This window comes from Leucoraja erinacea, chromosome 27 (genome assembly GCF_028641065.1).
Source record: "Leucoraja erinacea ecotype New England chromosome 27, Leri_hhj_1, whole genome shotgun sequence".
NCBI lineage: Eukaryota > Metazoa > Chordata > Chondrichthyes > Rajiformes > Rajidae > Leucoraja > Leucoraja erinaceus.
The window spans coordinates 8,539,819-8,561,429 of record NC_073403.1 but is presented as its reverse complement, the minus strand read 5'-3'; the positions used below and the strand labels follow the sequence as shown (position 1 = coordinate 8,561,429).

General features: G+C 43.5%; 1 protein-coding gene across 1 annotated transcript in view; it reads left to right on the top strand.

Annotated features, from left to right (window-relative positions):
• raraa (retinoic acid receptor, alpha a) overlaps positions 1 to 21,611 on the top strand; it is a 531,083-nt gene that overhangs the window by 216,333 nt on the left and 293,139 nt on the right. The window contains exon 5 of the mRNA XM_055656972.1: positions 12,959 to 13,019. The gene's annotated coding sequence lies outside the window, so the exon portion shown is untranslated. The remainder of the gene's footprint in view (positions 1 to 12,958; positions 13,020 to 21,611) is intronic.

The window sequence follows — 21,611 nt, the reverse complement described above, 5'->3', positions numbered from 1 at the left end:
GCTGCCTGAGTTATGCAAACATTTTGTGTCTATCCTAGGATTGGAATAACTTTGGTAATGTAAGATTTGTGGAGGTCATGTGTCTAGAATTGAACAAAGTTGTTTTGGTGCTCTCAATCATGGGATAAAATAGCAATCTTCTTGATCAGATGATTACCAGCAACTATGCAATGTTATTATGTGAGACGGTGGCCAGGCAACTTTCCAGCAAATGTGACCCATTTTGCAATTTAACCATCCTGGGTTTTACTATCTTGCAGTGGCTCATGAAGGGTAAGAAATGTTCAGAAACCAAGGTGTGTGGATAGATTAAAACAAAGGCAAAATATTATTGATACCCAAAATGGAAAACAAAACTAGATCTGTGGAAAAACTCATTAGTGGGGAATGAAGCGAATAACGTTTGAAGCCAAAATCCTTCCATTCGAACTTGGAAAAATGAAAAGATCAGGGAATGTGGGAAAAGAACAGAAGGGAAGATTAGTCAATAAATGCACAGGAAAGTAAATGAGCTTTTTTGTTGCGTGCGTCCAGTCAGCGGAAAGACTATATATGATTCCAATCAGGTCATTCACAGTGTACAGATAAAGGGTAAAGAATACGACATTTGGTCCTAGATGATCCCTGATCTGTTGGCGTAGAGGTTTACAAGTGTGGAGCGATTGTAATGAATGATTGCAGATTCACCAGTGTGTCACCAGGCTTTTATCACCATCTCTAGGTGGAAAGTATGGGTCTATGAAGATATAAATGGAAGAGCAGAATCATTGTCTTAAATTACAAAAGGAAGACATTGAGTGGAAGGTAGACAAAAATGCTGGAGAAACTCAGCGGGTGCAGCAGCATCTATGGAGCGAAGGAGATAGGCAACGTTTCGGGCCGAAACCCTTCTTCAGAGTCTGAAGAAGGGTTTCGGCCCGAAACGTTGCCTATCTCCAGCATTTTTGTGTACCTTAGATTTTCCAGCATCTGCAGTTCCTTCTTAAAGACATTGAGTGAATCCTGGTAATACTGATTATTTAGAATAGTTGAACTCAGGGTTGAATCTGGTCTCTCGTGTGCCCAGTGGCAGATGCAATGCTGTTCCTTGACTTGTTCAGCTTTGCTGGAATAGTACAGGAGCCTGAAGAAGTCAGAGTGAGAATGAGATGGAGAACTAAAGATGAAGCTGCAATCCTTGATGCCTGAAAAGAAGAAAAGATTTTTCATTGAAACATTGAAAGAGGCAAATGTTGACCTGTAGCTGTGGATTTGACTGAGATTAAACTGATGCCGCTGAGTATACTTGAGATATTGAATGCCGTGCATCTGTTCCAGTGGCCCGATCAGCAACTGCAAGCTTTAATTTCAGCCAAACAGCTGGTTGAAATTGCCCGGTTCAGGCAATGACTCGACACCATTTTACCTTCCCTTACAACAACGCAATTTCAAATTCATTGACAAATGAAGTTGTTTGAATTAGGCCTTGAATATAAAATTTCCCACTGGTGTTATCTGTGAAGTGATGTACTGTGTACAGAAGCGATAGATTTCATTGTTTGGCATGGTGGGAGATTTTGAATGGGCTGCTGCCAGATAATGTGTTGCCAATTGACTTTGTTACCTCACTTGCACGACATGCAATTGTTATCCTGAAGGTTCAACTGCATGGGGTTTCCAAAACGGCAAAGAAGTTATGATATTTGAGTGATTAATTTCCTGCTAATGTGCGGTATCAGCAGTGGTTTTTGATTGCAGCATCCTCATCTCTGAGTCAGTTCCACTCACATGACGGTGGCACGAAAGCCTCTAACTGACATTCCAGCGCAGGACTCGGAGATGCCAGCCAGCCAGCCTATCAACTAGACATTTAAACTGAGATCCGCTTCAGCCACTTTGAAAAAAAGCCAGGGAGTTGACCTAGATATACAGACTAAAATTTAACCTTCAAATCCACGTGACTATATACATCGTGTAGGAAGGAACTGTAGATGCTGGTTTAAACCAAAGATAGACACAAAGTGGTGAAGTAACTCAGTGAGACAGGCAGCATCTCTGGAGAGAAGGAATGGGTGTCGTTTCAGGTCGAGATCCTTCTTCAGATATATACAAATAGAATAGAATAGTTTCTTTATTGTCATTGTAACATGGGCCATGTACAACGAAATTTAAAATGTCAGCCAGTCAGTGCAGCATTCAAACATTTCTAAAGCTAACGAAACATCCACGGTAAAATAATAAAGATAAGCAAATAAATAAAAAACACAGACAAAGCACGCATACACACCCAACCCTCCATCCTTCTGTCGATTTCACCGTTACCACAGTCCCTTAGTCTGTATCGCCCCTGCGTTCCTTGGCGGCCACATTTAGTGGTTTTATAGCAGTGGGGTAAAAACTGTTTTGTAGTCTATTTGTCCTTGTCCTTGTGGATCTGTACCGTCTGCCTGACGGCAACAGTTCAAACAGGGAGTGTCCGGGGTGGGAGATGTCCTTTATTATATTCTGGGTTTTTTTGGTGCAGCGGGAACTGTGTAGGTCCTCCAAGGTAAGGGAGAGGGCAGCCGACAATCCTCTGGGCGTTGTCAATGGCCCTCTGGAGCGCTTTTCCTCTGAGCCACTGTGCAGCTGGTGTACCACACGCATACACAGTATGTTAGTATGCTCTCAATGGAGCACCGATAAAAGGACAACAGCAGCCTCTGAGTGATGTTGTTCTTCCTGAGCACCCGCAGGAAGTGCAGTCTCTGCTGGACCTTTTTCAGCAGCGCAGTGGTGTTCACGCTCCACGTCAGGTCCTCCTCAATGTGGATTCCCAGGAAGCGGAAATCCGCCACCCTCTCTACACAGTCCCCCTCTGATGGTCAGTGGTACCATGTCCGTTTTGTTTTTCCTGAAGTCTATTATTACCTCCTTCGTCTTTGAGGTGTTGAGGAGCAGGTTATTTTCTTCGCACCACAATGTCAGCTGCTCCACCTCATCCCGGTAGGCGTACTCGTCCCCCGCGGAGATGAGTCCCACCACTGTAGTGTCATCCGCAAATTTGACAATGGTGTTGCTGTGGTGGGCGGGGGTGCAGTCATGCGTGTAGATGGTGTAGAGCAGGGGGCTCAGTACACAGCCCTGTGGAGAGCCGGTACTGAGGCTGAGGGCCGTGGATGTGTGATGGCCCACTCTGACTCTCTGGCTTCGACCCGACAGGAAGCTATTTATCCACGTACAGGTGGAGTGTGGAAGTCCCAAGCCCCCCAGTTTGTCCACCAGTTTGTGTGGAAGGATAGTATTAAAAGCAGAGCTGTAGTCCACAAAGAGCATCCGCACGTAGCTCCCCCGCTGCTCCAGGTGAGACAGTGCAGCATGGAGAGCTGTGGCTACAGCGTCCTCTGTGGATCTATTCGCTCTGTACGCAAACTGGTGGGGGTCAAAGCTTCGGGGCAGAAGTGATGTGATGTGACCCCGGACCAGTTTTTCAAAACACTTCATCACCACTGGTGTGAGTGCGACTGGCCGGTAGTCGTTGAGGCTGGAGATGTTGTTTTTTTTGGGCAAGGGGACTATGGTGGAGGATTTCAGACAGGGTGGAACAGTGGACTGGGCCAGAGACTGGTTAAAAATCCTCGTCCAGACTCCAGCCAGCTGGTCTGCGCAGTCCTTCAACACGCGTCCAGAGACGCCGTCCGGACCAGTAGCCTTCCTTGGATTGATGGCCCGCAGAGTGCGTTTGTACATATACATTTGTATATTCATGTGCATTTGTATATACATAAAAATATCAATTATCTGGTCAGTGTCATGTACCAGTTTACCGTGAGCTGGCCGCAGAGTTTCATCCAGCGCTGCATATCAAAAATATTTAATTTTATGATGAAGTACTCTGGACCACCTGATGTCATAAAGGAGCTACTTAAATGCCAGATTTTTTTTTTCTGAAACGGCAAGTTAGAGCTGATCAGCCCCAGATCATTAAGGCATTTGACTGCTAAGCACATTTTATGTCCTATTTGCTCTGCATTAATTTCTTTTGAAAGTGCTGATTCCAGTTTAGGTCATAATATCAAGTATCCACAACCCCTTTTGGTATCAATGTATAATGATGGACTGGAAGGGAAGAGAGATCCATCCAATCTGTCCTCATAATCGCAATGCCTATTAAATCACCTCTCTTGAACCTGGTGAGGGAGTAAACCAGATTTAGAAAAAGCTGGAAAAGTTATAAAAGAGCTCGGTTCTCACTGGCCCTGATCAATTTATTTATTAATTTATTCATTGATGGATGTGGATACCACTGACAGTGCAACAATTTGTTGTGCATCCCTATTTATTGCTGTATTGCAGTTTAGAGTCAAGCAAATTGTTGAGACAGGAGTTGGACTTCAGTTAAATGGGCATCGGCAGGCACAAGGGCAGCACAGTGGTAAAGTAGTTGCCTTACAGCACCAGGGACCCAGGTTCGATCCTGCCTACGGGTGCTCTCTGCACCAGGTTTGCACATTCATACCGTGGCCACATGATTTTTCTCCGGGTGCTCCGGTTTCCGTCAACACACGAAGGACAAACAGGTTTGGAGGTTAATTGGCTGCGGTAAACATTGGTAAATTATTCCTAGTGTGTAGGATAGTGTCAGTGTACGGGTAATTGCTGGTTGACCACCAAAGGGCCTGTTTCTGCGCTGTACCTTTAATGTCCAAAGACACCAGATTCCCTTCCTTAAATCACATGAGTGAACCAAATGAAGCTTTTCAACAATCCAGTCGTTTCCAGGTTCCATTAACGAAACTAGCTTTAATGACTTGAATTAAACTCCTCGGCTTGATGAAATTTGAACTCGTGTCTGGATCATTGGTCCACAAATCTGGCTGGTCATCCCTGTAACAACTGCTGTGTTACCGAACCGTTTGACCTGCACTGATCTCGGCTTCAGCCTGATGCTGGCTGGAAGAAGTTCAGCAAATCAGCATTCACTGCAAGCAGTCTGTGGGCGATTCGATGACCGCTCTTCACCGAGCGAGTGTCAGCGAGCAGATTGAAAGTGCAGAGCTTCACACCTGGCTCCAATCCACTCTGTCTTTGTCCATTTTCACAGACTCGTGCGTGCACAGATACTCAGCCCACTGCCAGCCTGACTTAAACTTGCCCGAAATTTGCCGCGCCCACGTTGTCTCTGGAGGAAGAGGATAAACCGCTTTGCACAATAACGCTCCAAGCGTCCAGAGTTACTTAGGGCACATTGTTTATAATGTACAACTACCTTCAAAGGCAAGTCTGTAATATAAATGGAGTATCAGAGTGCTCCAAGACAGGTTTAGTGGATGTTAGTTTAGAGTACAAAAGGAGCCTCACATTTGGCAATAATTAACAGTAAACATGAACATTTTGGCATGTTTTTGCTGTGGCTGAATTCTATTAAAATCAGCTGTATTTTATCAAAGCAAAAGCAGATATTTGCAGGGCTGTAACGTTTATCAGCTGCAACATCCACTGACCTGCATGTATTACTGTTGAACTGAAATTAACTTCAAAGCCGTGAGATGGATCAGAGTTTGAACATTATATTAGTATTAAAGAGTGAAATGAGAAAGCTGTTCGGAAAGGAAGTTGATGGTGGCTTTCACGTGTCTGTACGAGTTTGTTGCAAGTGCCCGATCAGTAGTTTCATACCAAGCCAGGGCTGAAGAAAGAGCTTTTGTGGTGGCTGCTTGTCATGTGAAAATGTACTTTTTCTTACTGATGTTCACTGTAACGTTCTGGCTGTTGCTGCTACGCCAGAACGGAGCAGATTTGTGAAAGGCGGCAACGTATTCAGTCCAAGTCGTCGGATTCCCATCAATGAGTTCTGATGCGGAGAGCTTTAAAGATAACGACAATCTGGCCACATGATTAATTTGTAACAGGCATTAATCCCTCGTGTAGACCGTACCTTAATACAATGTGGTATTGTGTGCCGCTTAGGATTGCGGTGGTGCAGAGCTCTTCTTTCTATTCCGCCAGTGTCCTCTATTGTATTTTGAGAACTAATGAAGATGTCACGGTAGAGTTGCAGCTCGAGGCATAATTGGTGACCTCAAGTTGTGTCCAAAATTGCACGCAACTTGAGCTGTGTGGTTTCATGTGCAAACGTCACACTCTGCCGTGCATGTGCCAGCACAATGCAAACTATTTGAGCATGAATAATTACTTCTTAATTTTTTTTTTAACTCCTTGATAATTTCTAGTTAATTTGACTTTGATTTAGGTTTATTAATCTCCGTGTCATTCCAGCACCTGTTAGATACCCAGTTTAAACCGATATAATGACTTTCAATAAAGATGATAAATATACATACAAAAGCTTTTAAAACATGTCGATTCTTGCCTTCTTTTACAATGAGGCAGCTTGCATTTTAAGAGCGTTCTGGATGCCTGGAAGCAAGTGTCATTGGTAGAAACTCACACTGGTGGTTAACACATCCTTGGAGCTCCGCCACACTTATAAGAGAAGGCAACTTCTAGGGTCACACCTTGTTAGATTAACACAAGAGGATGTGGAGAGATGATGGTTCTGTATGCAATCGATGATGCCACTATTCACATTGGTCTGTTCATTCTAAGTGGATAATTGTTGTCAGTTTAAACTGCTTTCATTGAATTTGTTTTGATTTAATACCCAACTGGGCTACAAAATGACCAGCAAGAGGGGTAAAATGGAGGGGAACCCCCCCTGGGATGCCAAGTGTTGCTGTTGAACCCTCTGGCGGTGTCGTGGGCCTATCAACGAAACACCAAGGACAGAGGGTGCCCACCTGATGACCCCAATGAAGTTTTTACCCCTACCCCCACTCAAGATAGTAAGAAGGTGCCAATTATAGTAGGGATTGTAATATCATAGAAACATAGAAACATAGAAATTAGGTGCAGGAGTAGGCCATTCGGCCCTTCGAGCCTGCACCGCCATTCAATATGATCATGGCTGATCATCGAACTCAGTATCCCGTACCTGCCTTCTCTCCATACCCCCTGATCCCCTTAGCCACAAGGGCCACATCTAACTCCCTCTTAAATATAGCCAATGAACTGGCCTCAACTACCCTCTGTGGCAGAGAGTTCCAGAGATTCACCACTCTCTGTGTGAAAAAAGTTCTTCTCATCTTGGTTTTAAAGGATTTCCCCTTTATCCTTAAGCTGTGACCCCTTGTCCTGGACTTCCCTAACATCGGGAACAATCTTCCTGCATCTAGCCTGTCCAACCCCTTAAGAATTTTGTAAGTTTCTATAAGATCCCCTCTAAATCTTCTAAATTCTAGAGAGTATAAACCAAGTCTATCCAGTCTTTCTTCATAAGACAGTCCTGACATCCCAGGAATCAGTCTGGTGAACCGTCTCTGCACTCCCTCTATGGCAATAATGTCCTTCCTCAGATTTGGAGACCAAAACTGTACGCAATACTCCAGGTGTGGTCTCACCAAGACCCTGTTCAACTGCAGTAGAACCTCTCTGCTCCTATACTCAAATCCTTTTGCAACGAAATCAAGTCCTATAGGCCCAACCAGTTCTTTGCAGGCATTCTTTTCTTACATAAATTGGTCTAACTATGAAGCTATGTGCGTGCCTTCATTGGTCAGGGCATTGGGTATTAGAGTCAGGAAGTCATGTTGGAGTTGTTCAAAACTTTACGTCCGGCTGCATTCGGAGTTTTCCATTCTGGTTGCCCCATGACAGGAAGAATGTGAAGGCTTTGGAGAGGGTGCGGAAGAGGTTTACCAGAATGTTACCTGGATCAGACAGCATCGCAAAGACGTGACTTTTTCTGCAGGATAAAATGTCAAATACTAGAGAGAATACTTAACTAGCGTTAGGATGAGAAGGGAAAAGTTTAAAGGAGATGTGCAGGGCAGGTTTTTTTTACACAGTGAGTGATGGGTGCCTGGAACGTGCTGATAAGGGTGGAAGCAGGTATGATAGTGATATTTAAAGAAGGGTACATGAACATGCAGGGAATAGTTGTAGTTTGTAGTTTGTAGTTTGTTTGTTTTTTGCACAATTCGCGAGCATTGCCACTTTTCATTTCACTGCACATCTTGTATGTGTATGTGACGAATAAACTTGACTTGACTTGACTTGGAATGGAGAGATATGGGCCATGTACCGACAGATGGGGTTAGTTTAATTTGCCATCATTGTTGGCACAGACCTCAGGGCTACAGGGCCATAAATGGGATTTGTCAGAGTTCAGGACTTGCATTCTCCATGCTGTTTCTGATCATGGCTAGGCCGACAATGGCTGACATCAGCCAGAGGCCAATAGTTTCCTGACGTGAAGGAAAGGGAGTCGATGAGTGAACATTGTGAGCTATTCTTTCATCTTTCAAGCTGAGAATGAGTGAGATGATGAAGGAACTGGACAAAGGCATGACTTTTGATGTGAAAATATCAAGCAAGATTTGTTTTTAAACATTGGCCAGAGATAGGAAGCAGAGAACGCCGCTCACACGGTATCATTCGGATGAAGGAATCGTAGGTAAATGATTAAAAAATGAAAAAAAGTACTGCAGATACTGAAAATCTGAAAGTAAAGCCTGAAACGGAGGAAATGTTGGGCAGCATTTCTGTTTAATATTCTTTCCCAGAATGCGGGCTGGCATTTATTATCCATCCCTAATTGGTTGAACTGAGTGGCTTCCAAGGCCATTTCATGAGGCAATTAAGAATCAATCACATTGTTGTTGGTTGACAGTCACTGAGTAAGGGCAGTGAATTTCCTCCTCTGACAGACATGAGTGAGCCAGATGGTTTTTATGTCAATCTAATAGTTTCATGTTTGCTGTTCCCGACGCTAACTTTTTCATTCCAGATTTAGTTAATTAACTGATTTCCAACTCCCCAGCCATCATGGTAGGATTTGAACTTACCTTTGGATCATGACTCCAGCCCTCTGGATTAGCATTGCAGTAATACTGTCATTCTGTCACTGTGGTACACACAAAATGCTGGAGTAACTCAGCGGGACAGGCAGCATCTCTGGAGAGAAGGGATGGGTGACGTTTCAGGGTCGAGACCCTTCTTCAGCCTGTCCCGCTGAGTTACTCCAGCATTTTGTGTCTACCTTCGATTTAAACCAGCATCTGCAGTTCTTTCCCACACATTCTGTCACTGTGTTCAGATGTGGGGAGAGGGAAACAGAGTTAACTTTTCAGGTCAATGACCTTTCATCAGAAAGAGTGAAGAGCCATTGAACTGAAGGGTTAACTCTATTCTCCCTCCATGGACGCATCCTGACTCACTGAATGTTTCTAGAACTTTCTGGTTTTATCTAATAAACTCGGAATGCAGATCATTATAAAAATAAGTGTAGGTAAAGAGAAAATAATTTAATGGTATTTTACTGCAGTTCAAATATGAAGCGCAGCAAACTGGATTTAATTAAATATCAATTCAAACGCACCTGAGAAAATAGTTGAGAGCTAAAGGGCTCGCTTACAATTTTTGGTGAAGTGAATTAAAAATCATTTGAAGACGTGCATGAAATAATTCCAGGTTGAAAATGAATAGTCATGCAGACCAACACGTCAAGAAACAAAAAAGTTGTATTGATATGACATCTTTCCTGCCTCTTTTAGAACTCCTCAAAGTATTTTGCAGCTAATGAAATGTACTTGGTAAAATAACGTTGGAAACATAACAGTTTGCACACCGGATGTACGAATCAGATAGACATTTTAAGAAGGTTAATCGAAGAGGGATATTTCCTAGAATACTGGGAACAATTCCCAAGGATGTGCTGCCTCGGGTCCAGAGGAGGTTTACAAGAATGATCCAGGAATGCGTGGGTTAACATGTGAAGAGCGTTTGACGGCACGGGGCCTGTACTCACTGGATTTTAGAAGAATAAGGGGGGACCTCATTGAAACATACTAAACAGTGAAAAGCTTGGATAGAGTAGATGTGGAGAGAATGTTTCCACAAGTGGGAGAGTCCAGGACTAGAGGTTATAGCCTCAGGATTAAAGGATGTTCCTTTAGGAAGGAGATGAGGAGGAATTTCTTTAGTCATAGGGTGGTGAATCTGTGGATTTTTTTGCCACATAAGGCTGTGGAGGCCAAGTCAATGGATATTTTTAAGGCAGAGATAGATTCTTGATCTATCCACCTCTGATAGACCAAGAGGTATCAGATGTCAGAGGTTATGAGGAGAAGCCAGGAGAATGGGGTTAGTAGGGAGAGATAGATCAGACATAATTGAATGGCTGAGTAGACTTGATGGGCCGAATGGCCTAATTCTGCTCATATACATGACCTTGTGACCATTGTTTAGTTGTTTAGTGTTGCACTGAATTGGAATCTAGTAATTTCTACATTGATAAACAACACAATGCTGGAGGAACTCAGCGAGTCAGGCAGCATCTCTGGGGAACGTTGATAGGTGATGTTTTGTGTCGGGACCCTTCATCAGACTGATCGTGGTGGGTAGGGGAGGGAGAAAGGTGGAAGAGATATGGGGTAGGCCAAAACCTGGTGAGTGATAGGTGGATACCGGTGAATGGGATTGAAACATCACCTATCCATGTTCTCCATAGATGCTGCCTGACCCGCTGAATTATCCAGCGCTTTGTGTCTTTTTTTTTAAACCAGCATCTGCAGTTCCTTGTGTCTACAGTTCCTACCGTGAGCTACATAGAAACATAGAAAGTAGGTGCATGAGTAGGCCATTCGGCCCTTCGAAACAGCACCGCCATTGAATATAATCATGGCTGATCATCCACAATCAGTACCCTGTTCAAGAGATATGGGCCTTTTCCCCATATCTCTTGATTCCGTTAGCCCTAACCCTCTCTTGAATGCATCCAGTGAATTGGCCTCCACTGCCTTATGTGGCAGAGAATTCCACAGATTCACAACTCTCTGGGTGAAAAGGTTTTTTACTCATCTCAGTCCGAAATGGCCTACCCCCAATTGACAGTTGACTGCCAAATGTAAGGCAAGTACTTTGCCACAAGGTGCAAAGGTTAGCGGGAGAATGAGTCATCTATCCCCTTCCGATGTCTGCATTTCTTAACCACTGACTCAAGAGCACTTTTGGCAGGGACTTGGAAGCAGGAAGTAATCTCTCTGCCAGCCAATGATCCAGATGACCAGAAGATAAACAAAATAAAAGGGATGGCAGGAACAGGTTCCAGCGTTCCATGCCTTGGAGTAAAAGAATGTTGTTTTATGCCCACGTTTCGCAGTGAATGTTACAAAACACCTACTCTTTGAGATTGCAACGACTTTCGATGTGTGCTTGTGTTTGCTCTTATATGTTAATCAAATGATGCATATCTGAGCAGCTGATAGACGGCACTGAAAATACCATGAGGTCATGGGAATAGTGAGCATGTGAAGTCTTTTAATGACATTCAGCATTGAGATAAACTTGCTTGCCATTTTGCTGTGCATTTTTACTACATTTTCGAATGGAATTTGTGGGGAAACACCATGAATATCTCTGATGATAGGCACAAAAAGCTGGAGTAACTCAGCGGGTCAGACAGCATCTCTGGAGAGAAGGAATGGGTGGCTTTCCGGGTCGAGACCCTTCTTCAGGATTCTTCACCCTTCTCTGTGCCCATCTTGGGTTTAAACCGGCATCTGCAGTTCCTTCCTACTCCATGAATATCCCCATGTGCCCTCGTGAATGCCAGATTGTAATGGCAGGTTTCCTGCATGGTTCTGTTGGAGATGGGGTGTGGGCAGGGGGGGGGGGGGGAAATACTTAAGCAATCTCTTCAAGGCTCCAAATGCCTATATTCCAGCCTCCCAAGTTTGCCTATTTAGGAGTGAGTAGGAAGAGAACAAAAAAAATGCAGGATCACCTTGAGATTGTGCCTGGACGAGTAAAAATTGTATGTTTATTTTTGATACATTCACGTCGTTGATATTTTCTTATTGGGTATCCCCCATACATCAACCCAAGACTGTGAGAGTTGCCACGGTGTTCACTGTGAGGAAAATTAGTTAATTGGCAATTGTCCCCAGTGTGTAGGATAGTGCTCGTGTACAGTGTGATCACTGGTTAGTGCGGACGCGGTGGGCTGAAGGGCCTGTTTCTAAAGACTGTCATGCACCTTTTCGGGATCTTCACATTTTATTTTTGGGATCTTAGTTGGATCCGGGTCACCTTAAATCACTGTGAAAAGGATCATGGCGTGTTTTTTATCCTTCCGATTTCCTCGATGAACGCCTTATGGTTAGATGCATAGTATTCATGTCTCCCCAAACCTTCACCAAAACAGCCATGCAAGATGCTTCCTGATATCAGGAAGCCATTCGGTTGAAAACCATCCCAACCAAGGCTAATCTTACGACTGAAAAACAATAGATGTGCTCTTCTAACAGATGCAGATAAACTGTAACCAGAATGTTCATCGCAGCTAAGTTTCATCTCCATAAACTAAAGGTGCTAAAGGCAAAAATAGCAGTCCGGTGGTTTATTTGGCTACATTTCCCAAAATAAACACTTACTAAGTTTTAAACCCAAGTTCTTCTGATTGTTTCAGTCAGTACTCAATAAATGTACTCAAAACGCTACATGGATAAGTTAGCTTGCATACTTGCATAGTTGCATAGTTAGCTTATATGCATACAACTGATCAGAGATAGACACAAATTGCTGGAGTAACTCGGTGGAACAGGCAACATCTCTGGAGAGAAGGAATGTGTGACATTTCGGGTCGAGACTCTTCTTCAGTCTAAAGAAGAGTCTCGACCCGAAACGTCACCCCTTCCTTCCCTCCAGAGATACTGCCTGACCCGCTGAGGCATTTTGTGTCTATCTTCGGTTTAAACCAGGATCTGCAGTTCCTTCCTACGCATACAACCGATCAATCCCATTGCAAACCGATGGAGGCATGATTCAGAGCAGCACCATGCCTACCAATACATTGATAATCATATCAATGTGTTTACTTGTTTATTAAAGAAATGTTTTCTTAAAGAAGTGGACACTAACTGACATTTCATGTTTGTAGGACTCCCGTTTGCTTGAACGTCGGAACTCTTAGAAAATGCAATAAATCTCTCAGCTACATGGTAAGTTTGTCTTTTCTTCATATCTTTATGAAACAAATCACGAAATGTGGAACTGAATTTTCGGGTGGGGATGTAATAACTGCAATCATATCTTTTGCTGAGCGAAACTCAAAATATTTTCTTTCCTTAACCAGAGCTCCCAGTGCACATCTTCCTTCAGTTTGTTCTTCCTTGTTGTCAGCCTTCCTGCGGTGGGTGGATGTTGTGGGCTGAACATTTTGCGAGCAATTTTTACATTCACCAGAGGCCGAGGGTTGGAGGGAGCAGGTTGATTGCCAGACATGCAATTGTCCAGCATTTCCTTTTCACCGTCTTCATTGTCAATTTCCCATTATCTGCTGAGAGTAAACTGCAAATCAGAAACCTAAGCCAAAGATTCAACATTGCAAGGCCCCAGTAAGTTAAATAGGGGGAATGTGGAATTCCCTGGCATGTGGACGAGGTATTTAAGGTAGATAGACACAAAAAGCTGGGGTAACTCAGCGGGACAGGCAGCATCTCGGGAGAGAAGGAATGGATGACGGTTTGGGTTGAGACCCTTCTTCAGTGGTAAATCTTCATTCATACCCAAGGGAAGCTAAAATAGAAGAGAAGCTGGAAAACGTGTTATAGAGTCATCAATAGTCTACATAAACCATCAATAGATTGAGATGTGTGAAGGAAACAGTGGATGGTTAAGGAGTGGATGGAGGGACAGCCCCTAAGAGACCCGGGGTCCGATCACTCGGCGCGGGGGAGCTGGGATTCCCCCCGGTGCAGTAGCTTGATCGCCCCAACGCGAAGAGATTGAACTTTTTTTCGGCGTCCATCACAGTGAGGAATGCGGAGGAGTCACTGTGGTGGATGTTTATGTTAAAATGTATTTTGTGTGTTCTGTTGCTTTTTATTGGTATGACTGTAAATGGCAAATCAAATTCCTCATATGTTGCAAAACATACTTGGCTAATAAAGTGTGATTGTATTGTATTGATGTCAAACCAATTTCCCTGAATGGGACTGTTTTGTTTTCCATCAACTCTGTTGTGCATTAGTTATCATCATCAGCAGAAGGTTGCCAAAGACTGAAATGTATTCACCCAAATCATTCATTGTTTTTTATAAAGGGAACTTATTTCCACCCGTCAGAACTGCACATGGAAAGGTTGAAGCTGATAATGTTAACACACAGATGATATCATGAATGATACAATGTAAGATAAAAAAGCGGGATCAGTAGGAGGGGTGGGATTAATGATCAACAGCAGCCTATAATGCTGCAGGTTGTCCTGCTTCAGCAAAGATGGGAAACATAGAAGAGATTTGCTAAAATGATACAAGGGAATGAGAAGCTTTAACTGGGCAGAGATTAGAAAGTTTTATATTCTTCAGAATAGTAATTTTCTTCTTAATAATTAGGCTAAAATGTGAGAAACAGAGGAATTTTGTATAAAAGGGAACTTACTCTATTTAAATAGCCAGCAGTAATACGAGTCTATCTTTTAAATTGATCACCAGAAGGAGAGAGAAAAGTTTGAGTTGAGTTTAGTTTATTGTCACGTGTACTGAGGTACAGTGAAAAGCTTTTGTTGCGTGCTAACCAGTCAGCAGAAAGACAATCCATGATTACAATCGAGCCGTTCACAGTGTACAGATACGTGATGAAGGAACAACGTGAATAAAGCTTGGTGCAAGATGAAGCCAGTAAAGTACGATCGAAGATAGTACAAGGGTCTCCTCTGAGGTAGATAGTAGTTCAGGACAGCTCTCTGGTTGTGGTAGGATGATTCAGTTGCCTGATAACCGCAGGGAAGAAACTGACCGTTTTGGATTATGAATCCATTGCATTAGAATATTTTGTGTAGCTGTTTGAATGAACATCGTACATACTTCAGGGCGGCAGGATGGCACAGCGGTCGTCCAGTTGCTGCCTTAATGCCCTTGCAGTGCCGGAGACCCTGGTTCGATCCCGACTACGGGTGCTGTCTGTATGAAGTTTGTACGTTCTCCCCATGACCACGTAGGTTTTCTCCGAGACCTTCGGTTTCCTTCCACAGTCCAAAGACGACCAGGTTTGTAGGTGAATTGGCTTGGAATAAGTGTAAATTGTCCCGTGTGTGCGTGTGTGTAGGATGGTGTTAATGTGCGGGGATCTCTGGTCAGCGCGGACTCGGTGGGCCGAAGGGCCTGTTTCCGCGCTGTATCTCTAAACTCAACTAAACTAAACTTATGGTTAAATAGCTTTCAAGAGGTATACGACTGTGAAAACAAAATTCAGTAAAAAGACACAGAATAGCAAAGACAAGGGAATCACACTGCATCTTTCTTTCAGAGCAACGTACAGGTATGATGGGGCAAATGGCTTCCTTCTGGGCTGATAGCTTTGAAAGAGTAGTGTTTCAGCACAGCTTGAAGAGTTTACAAAGTGCTGTATGTAAAATGTACAGCAACCTTGAATAATGATGGGATGACCTCCAGCAGACCGTTAGAGAATTATCACCAGGTGAGCAATGATCTGTTTAGTTCTAGGCAGGTAGCATTGGTTGTCTGTTTTGTCGACTGGTAGGTCAGCAGAACAAATCCCGCTCAAGTTCATGTGCTAAAATGTAGAATCAACAATGGGATTGAACTTCATAACACAGATGGAACAAAGTGCACTCCCGTCATCTGATGCTTTGCTCATCCGATTCTGCGATTCCTGGCAACTCTCCCTATCAACACCAGCTTTCAGATTTCAGTTCCTGACGCTAATTTTAAGCTGTGGCGCTGCAATTAAATGGAAATTCTTCCTTTGACTTTAAAAAAAAAATTGAATGGCTACTGTCACATCTCTCCTTGGAGCAGCGAGTGATGAATCGCTGCGTCCGTCTTGTGTTCAGCTCCAACTGGTTCAGATTACCAATTTTACCTCCATATTTTAAAAAAACAAAAGCGGCCTTTGGAAGCTGTGTTTGAAGACATGGGCTTGCCAAAAGGAACAATCTTGAGTCAAAGATTAGAACATTTCCGAATGTATATCTGTATGAGATCAAAGTGAAAGTGTATTTTGGGAAATTTCCATTTGGGGTCAGATTGTACTGTTTCCTCTCCAAGCAAAGAAACATATATCGAAATAAAACAGTGCATAAGTGTCTTGCTTATTTTTTATTTTTAATGGTTGTATATTCCCCCACTTGATAGTTTGCCAAAGTTAGGATTAATCATATCAAAACCAAAATGAAAATTGTTGCTGAATGTGGCTGAGAATGTTTCTGAAGTAGAGTTACCACCCACCCTTCAACTGATTGGCCCTGCCCACAGAGATCACAGGGAAATGTGATCTGAATCCCACTTTCTGTTTGTATTACAAAATGGTTGTTCGTTCTGGGTCTCTGATGTGTGGTGCAGCGGGCTTTTGTGGTTGTCAAGCAAGAGAGGGAGTAATTGTTGTTCTTCTCTTAATATTCTGCCTCTTGCTGTTGTGTTGTCCCAGGGAGGCCTGGAAGCTATTCTCTAGTTATGAAACCATACACTCTTAGTTGGCAGTTCTACGGTGGAAAGCATTTATGTGGAATCTAATCTGGATTGCGTGCCTGGGCATTTTCCATCAAAGGTGTAGGCATTAGATAGTGATCAGCAAGTGCAACTAAATATCTATTTAAGGCACTTTTCAATGTAAAAGTGGATTAAAACGATCTCATGCAAGTGCAAAAAGGTTAATGTCCATTGTTTTTGGCCGTGGAGCATTTGAAGTATTGTATGCAATTTATAGGTAGACACAAAATGCTGGAGTAAAGCCCCTGTCCCACTTACGTGTCCTTTACGCGCGTTGAGCCACAACGGTCTCGCGAAGGTCGCACGCGACTTCACTTAAAAGCGCAGTCGTCTGGAGCGCGTGACGTCATTTGAAGATGGACACAAAGTGCAGGCGTAACACGGCGGGACCGGCAGCATCTCTAAAGAGAAGGAATGGGTGATGTTTTGGGTCAAGACCCTTCTTCAGACAGGTAACTTCATTACTGGAAGGATGTGAAGGTTTTGCAGAGGGTGCAGAACATATTTACCAGCATGCTGCCTGGCTTAGAGGGCATTAGCAATAAGAAGAGGTTGGACACACTTGGATAGTCAGAACCTATTTCTCATGGTGGATATGTTAAATACTGGAGGGTACAGGTAAGTCAAAGGGTGAAAGCTTAAAGGAGATGTGTGGGGCATGTTTATATTTACACGGAGTGCTAGGTGTCTGGGATACACTGCCAGGGGTGGTGGTGGAAGCAGTTGTGATACTGACTTTTAGATAGATACATGAATGTGCAGGAAATGCAGGGATAATGGAACACTTGCAGGCGTTAGAGATTAGTTTAATTCAGCATCATGTGCGGCTCATATATTGTGGGCTGAAGGGCCTTCTCCTGAGCTGCACTGTTCCATGTACATGTAACAGGCCATTCAAATAGCCAGTGTAGGAAAGAACTGCAGATGCTGGTTTAAGAAGAAACTGCAGATGCTGGAAAATTGAAGGTAGACAAAAGTGCTGGAGAAACTCAGCGGGTGCAGCAGCATCTATGGAGCGAAGGAAATAGGCAACGTTTTGGGCCGAAACCCTTCTTCAGACAGGTTCTTCAGTCTGAAGGGTTTTGGCCCGAAACGTTGCCTATTTCTGTCGCTCCATAGATGCTGCTGCACCCGCTGAGTTTCTCCAGCACTTTTGTCTACCAAAGTACTGCAGATGCTGTTTAAATCGAAGGTAGACACAAAATGCTGGAGTTTGAAGAATGGTCTCAACCCGAAACGTCACCCATTACTTCTCTCCAGAGATGCTGCCTGTCCCACTGAGTTACTCCAGCATTTTGTGTCTACATTCAAATAGTCAGTGTTTCCTACATGTAGAGAAATCCATGCTTTCTTCCCTTGTAGCTCATTCAACTCTTTTATAAAAACCTTAATTGACACCACCTCATATTGACACCACCTCATACTGTGCCATTATGAATTCCAGACGATAACCACATGGTTAATAAAAACTTTTCGCTCAGATTCTCCCGAGAACTTCTTGGATAAAGTAACGATTCTGCACATGCACTTTTGCGAGTTAGCCCCGCGCACTCTGTGGAATGCCAAAAATAGGTTGAAATTTCATGCTTGGATCATTTCACTGCAACGCATTAGAGTAAATTGAAATGGGATATGCAGGTGCCCCTGGGATTGGGCTCCAGAAAGGCCAGTGTGCCATCGTATCTTGATGGGGAATGGGGCAGGAATTTGTAACAAACCCTGTGCTGTTGGGCTGAGGAATATTTGGTCATCCGGATGCCAACTGAAACAGCATTCTTAGCTGCCCCATCCCACGTTGCATTGTTAGTGCTGGGATACTTCTACACTAGCAGTGTAAAGTGCCTTGCACTGGAAGCCAAGCTGATTGTGGTCGATCTTTCAGGCCGTAACATGTGCTGGAATAATTAATGGTGCACAGGTGATGGCAGCTGTTTTCAGTTTTCAGGATCAGATCCATGGACAGGTCATGCTGAAGTGTAATGCCATGTTCCAGCTGCCAAGCACTGCATACTTGGATCAGTCAGGACCACATGAGCACCCTTCAATAAGACTTCAAGCAGGATTAGACTTTGTTATTCCACTCTAAATATAGCGTGATGTTAAAATCCTCTGAAGTATTTATCTTTGCAATCAGCAATAAAATATTTCAAAAATTTCGCTTTGTTAAATGTTTTATGCATTAGGTAATGAAATGAAGGCACTTTTATAAGCCGCAGAAACTGCAGATTTAAAATTTTCACTAGTTTGTGCGCACTGCAGTTCATTTGTGTCAGAAAGGATTTGGATGATGGACTCTGGACAAATGAAATGGGAAGCTTAGAATCGGATCATTATGCCTCTCCATTTGCATAAGGTAAGATAGGACTGAGTAACACTATATGTTGGATATCATTCAGATCTCATAGAGTTGTACAGTATAGAAGCAGGCCATTCAGCCCACCATGTCCATGCCAGCCTTTTTGCACATTGACTCTAATTCCATCTGTACTTCCATAACCTGCGTATTTAAGTGTCTGTTTAAATGCCTTTAAACATAGTAATTACATTTGATTCCACCATCTCCGGTGGCAGAAATCAAGCACTTTCTGTGCAAACGAAAAGTACCCCTGACATGATGACATCCCCATTTAAAAACTCATTCTTGTCACATTAAGTCTCTGCCCCCTTTTTTTGTAATATTTCTACCATTGGAAAAGGATTTTGACTCCCTACCTGCTACCCGCATCTATGCCTCCGTAGTCTCATGTACCTCTATCTGGTCTCTCCCTCAGCCTCTTACATCTAAGGTAAACAAGTCCAGTCTATCCAAGATAGACACAAAATGCTGGAGTAACTCAGCGGGACAGGCAGCATCTCTGGATAGAAGGAATGGATGGTGTTTCAGATCGAGACCCTAAGAAGGGTCTCGACCCGAAACGTCACCCATTCCTTCTATCCAGAGATGCTGCCTGTCCTGCTGAGTTACTCCAGCCTTTTGTGTCTATCTTCGGTATAAACCAGCATCTGCAGTTCCTTTCCACACATCTAGTCACTCCTAAAGTCCTCCATTCCAGGTGAATCTCCTCTGCACTTTCTCCAGTGCAATCATATCCTCGTCAGAGCTTTGGTTGAAACCACTGGACAAGGATCGGTCAATGATGAATCTAGATTCCAGCAAATTGGCAAAATTCTGGTCGGGAAATTATGCAATGAGAAATAGTTATTACAACCAGGAATCCACTTTTAAAAGAGGTACTGAAAGCAATAATAATGTGTAATGGGGAAATAAATGTAAACTTGAAAATTTACTAGGTGCTGTGGGGAAAGAGTTATCCAGTGGACCCCACTACCAACCAGCCAACAGAGGCAGTGGGTCAAATACCTGCCTCCTGTGCTATATAATTCTATACTTTCTAAATGAATTAATAGTGTCCAGAGTGTTTAACTGCCATATGTACTAGCAATGGAACACTTAACCAGCTGTAGCTCAATAAGCCCATTAACATTAGGCGTGGGTTTTCTCCGAGATCTTCGGTTTCCTCCCACACTCCAAAGACTTACAGGTATGTAGGTAAATTGGCCTGGTAAATGTAAAAAAGTGTCCCTTGTGTACGTAGGATAGTACTAATATGTGGGGATCGCTAGTCAATAGGTGCAGGAGTAGGCCATTTGGCCCTTCGAGCCAGCACCGCCATTCAATGTGATCATGGCTGATCATCCCCAATCAGTACCCCGTTCCTGCCTTCTCCCCATATCCCCTGACTCCGCTATTTTTAAGAGCCCTATCTAGCTCTCTCTTGAAAGCATCCAGAGAACTTGCCTCCACCGTCCTCTGAGGCAGAGAATTCCAGAGACTCACTACTCTCTGTGAGAAAAAGTGTTTCCTCATCTTCTTTCTAACGCGGACCCGGTGGGCAGAAGGGCCTGTTTCCGCACTGTATCTCTAAACTAAACTAAACACAATAACACATAAATATACAACAACTAATAATACAATAAATTAATAATCAGTAATACTTTGTATTATGGAGTTACAATGACTTCAGGAGGGGAGGGGAAAGTTGGGTTGTAATTGAGTTCATTGTCACGTGTACCGAGGTATTGTGAAAAGCTTTTGTTGTGTGCTAATCAGTCAGCGGAAAGACAATGCATGATTACAATCGAGCCATCCACAGTGTACAGACACATGATAAAGGGAATAACATGGATAACCTTTAGTGCAAGATAACGTCCGATCAAAGATAATCTGAGGGTCTCCAATGAAGTAGATCGCAGCTCAGGGCTGCTCTCTCGTTCTTGCTAGGATGGTTCAGTTGCCTGTGAAGTCAAATTATAATGGATGAAGAGAAATACAAACTGCTGGAGTACCTCAGCGTGACAGGCAGCATCTCTGGGGGAAAGGAATGGGTGACGTTTCGGGTCGAGATTCTTCCTCAGACTGATTGTTCAGGCTGATCTCCTTTCAAGAATCACTCTGGCAGCTTGCTTTGAATCGGGAAGCTGCGTTTTTTTTTTAATTAATCTGAAAACCAGGAGCATTGTTTGTCTGCAGAACTACCCACAGACCCTGGAAGCCAAAACACACCAGGTAACGTTCACCTTTAGCAGCCTCAAAGAGAGGATTAATGGTGTCTTGGCCGTTGTTGGAGAAAGAAAGGGAATTACTAAATTGACTCTTATGCCAAGGTAGACGAATTGAGAAAATAGATTTGCTCAAAGTGTGATTTTCTCTGGATGGTGAAATAAAAAAAGGCTGATCTTCAGGGCAGGGCAGCTTTGGTGACAGCGTGGATCATTTACAGCTGGCGCTTGAGGTGGTTTTCTCACTGCCTGGCTGATGTTTGCTGTGGGTATAAATTCCACCTTCTCCTCTCCCCTCAGCCACAGTGCCGTGCTTTAGTGTGGAACTACACGAGTCTCCAGCAAGCATGGAGTTTTTAAGCTGATTCGCCTGACATTTGTTTTCCTTTGCGATTGTCTTGCGTGTTGGGGACACATGGGCTCCGTGTGGAGATGCAGTCACCCTTCTCCGTGAGCCGTGGTCTCACTACGTGTCAGAGGGGCTGTTCTACTGTGGGTGCAACGCAATGTCTTATTCACCCC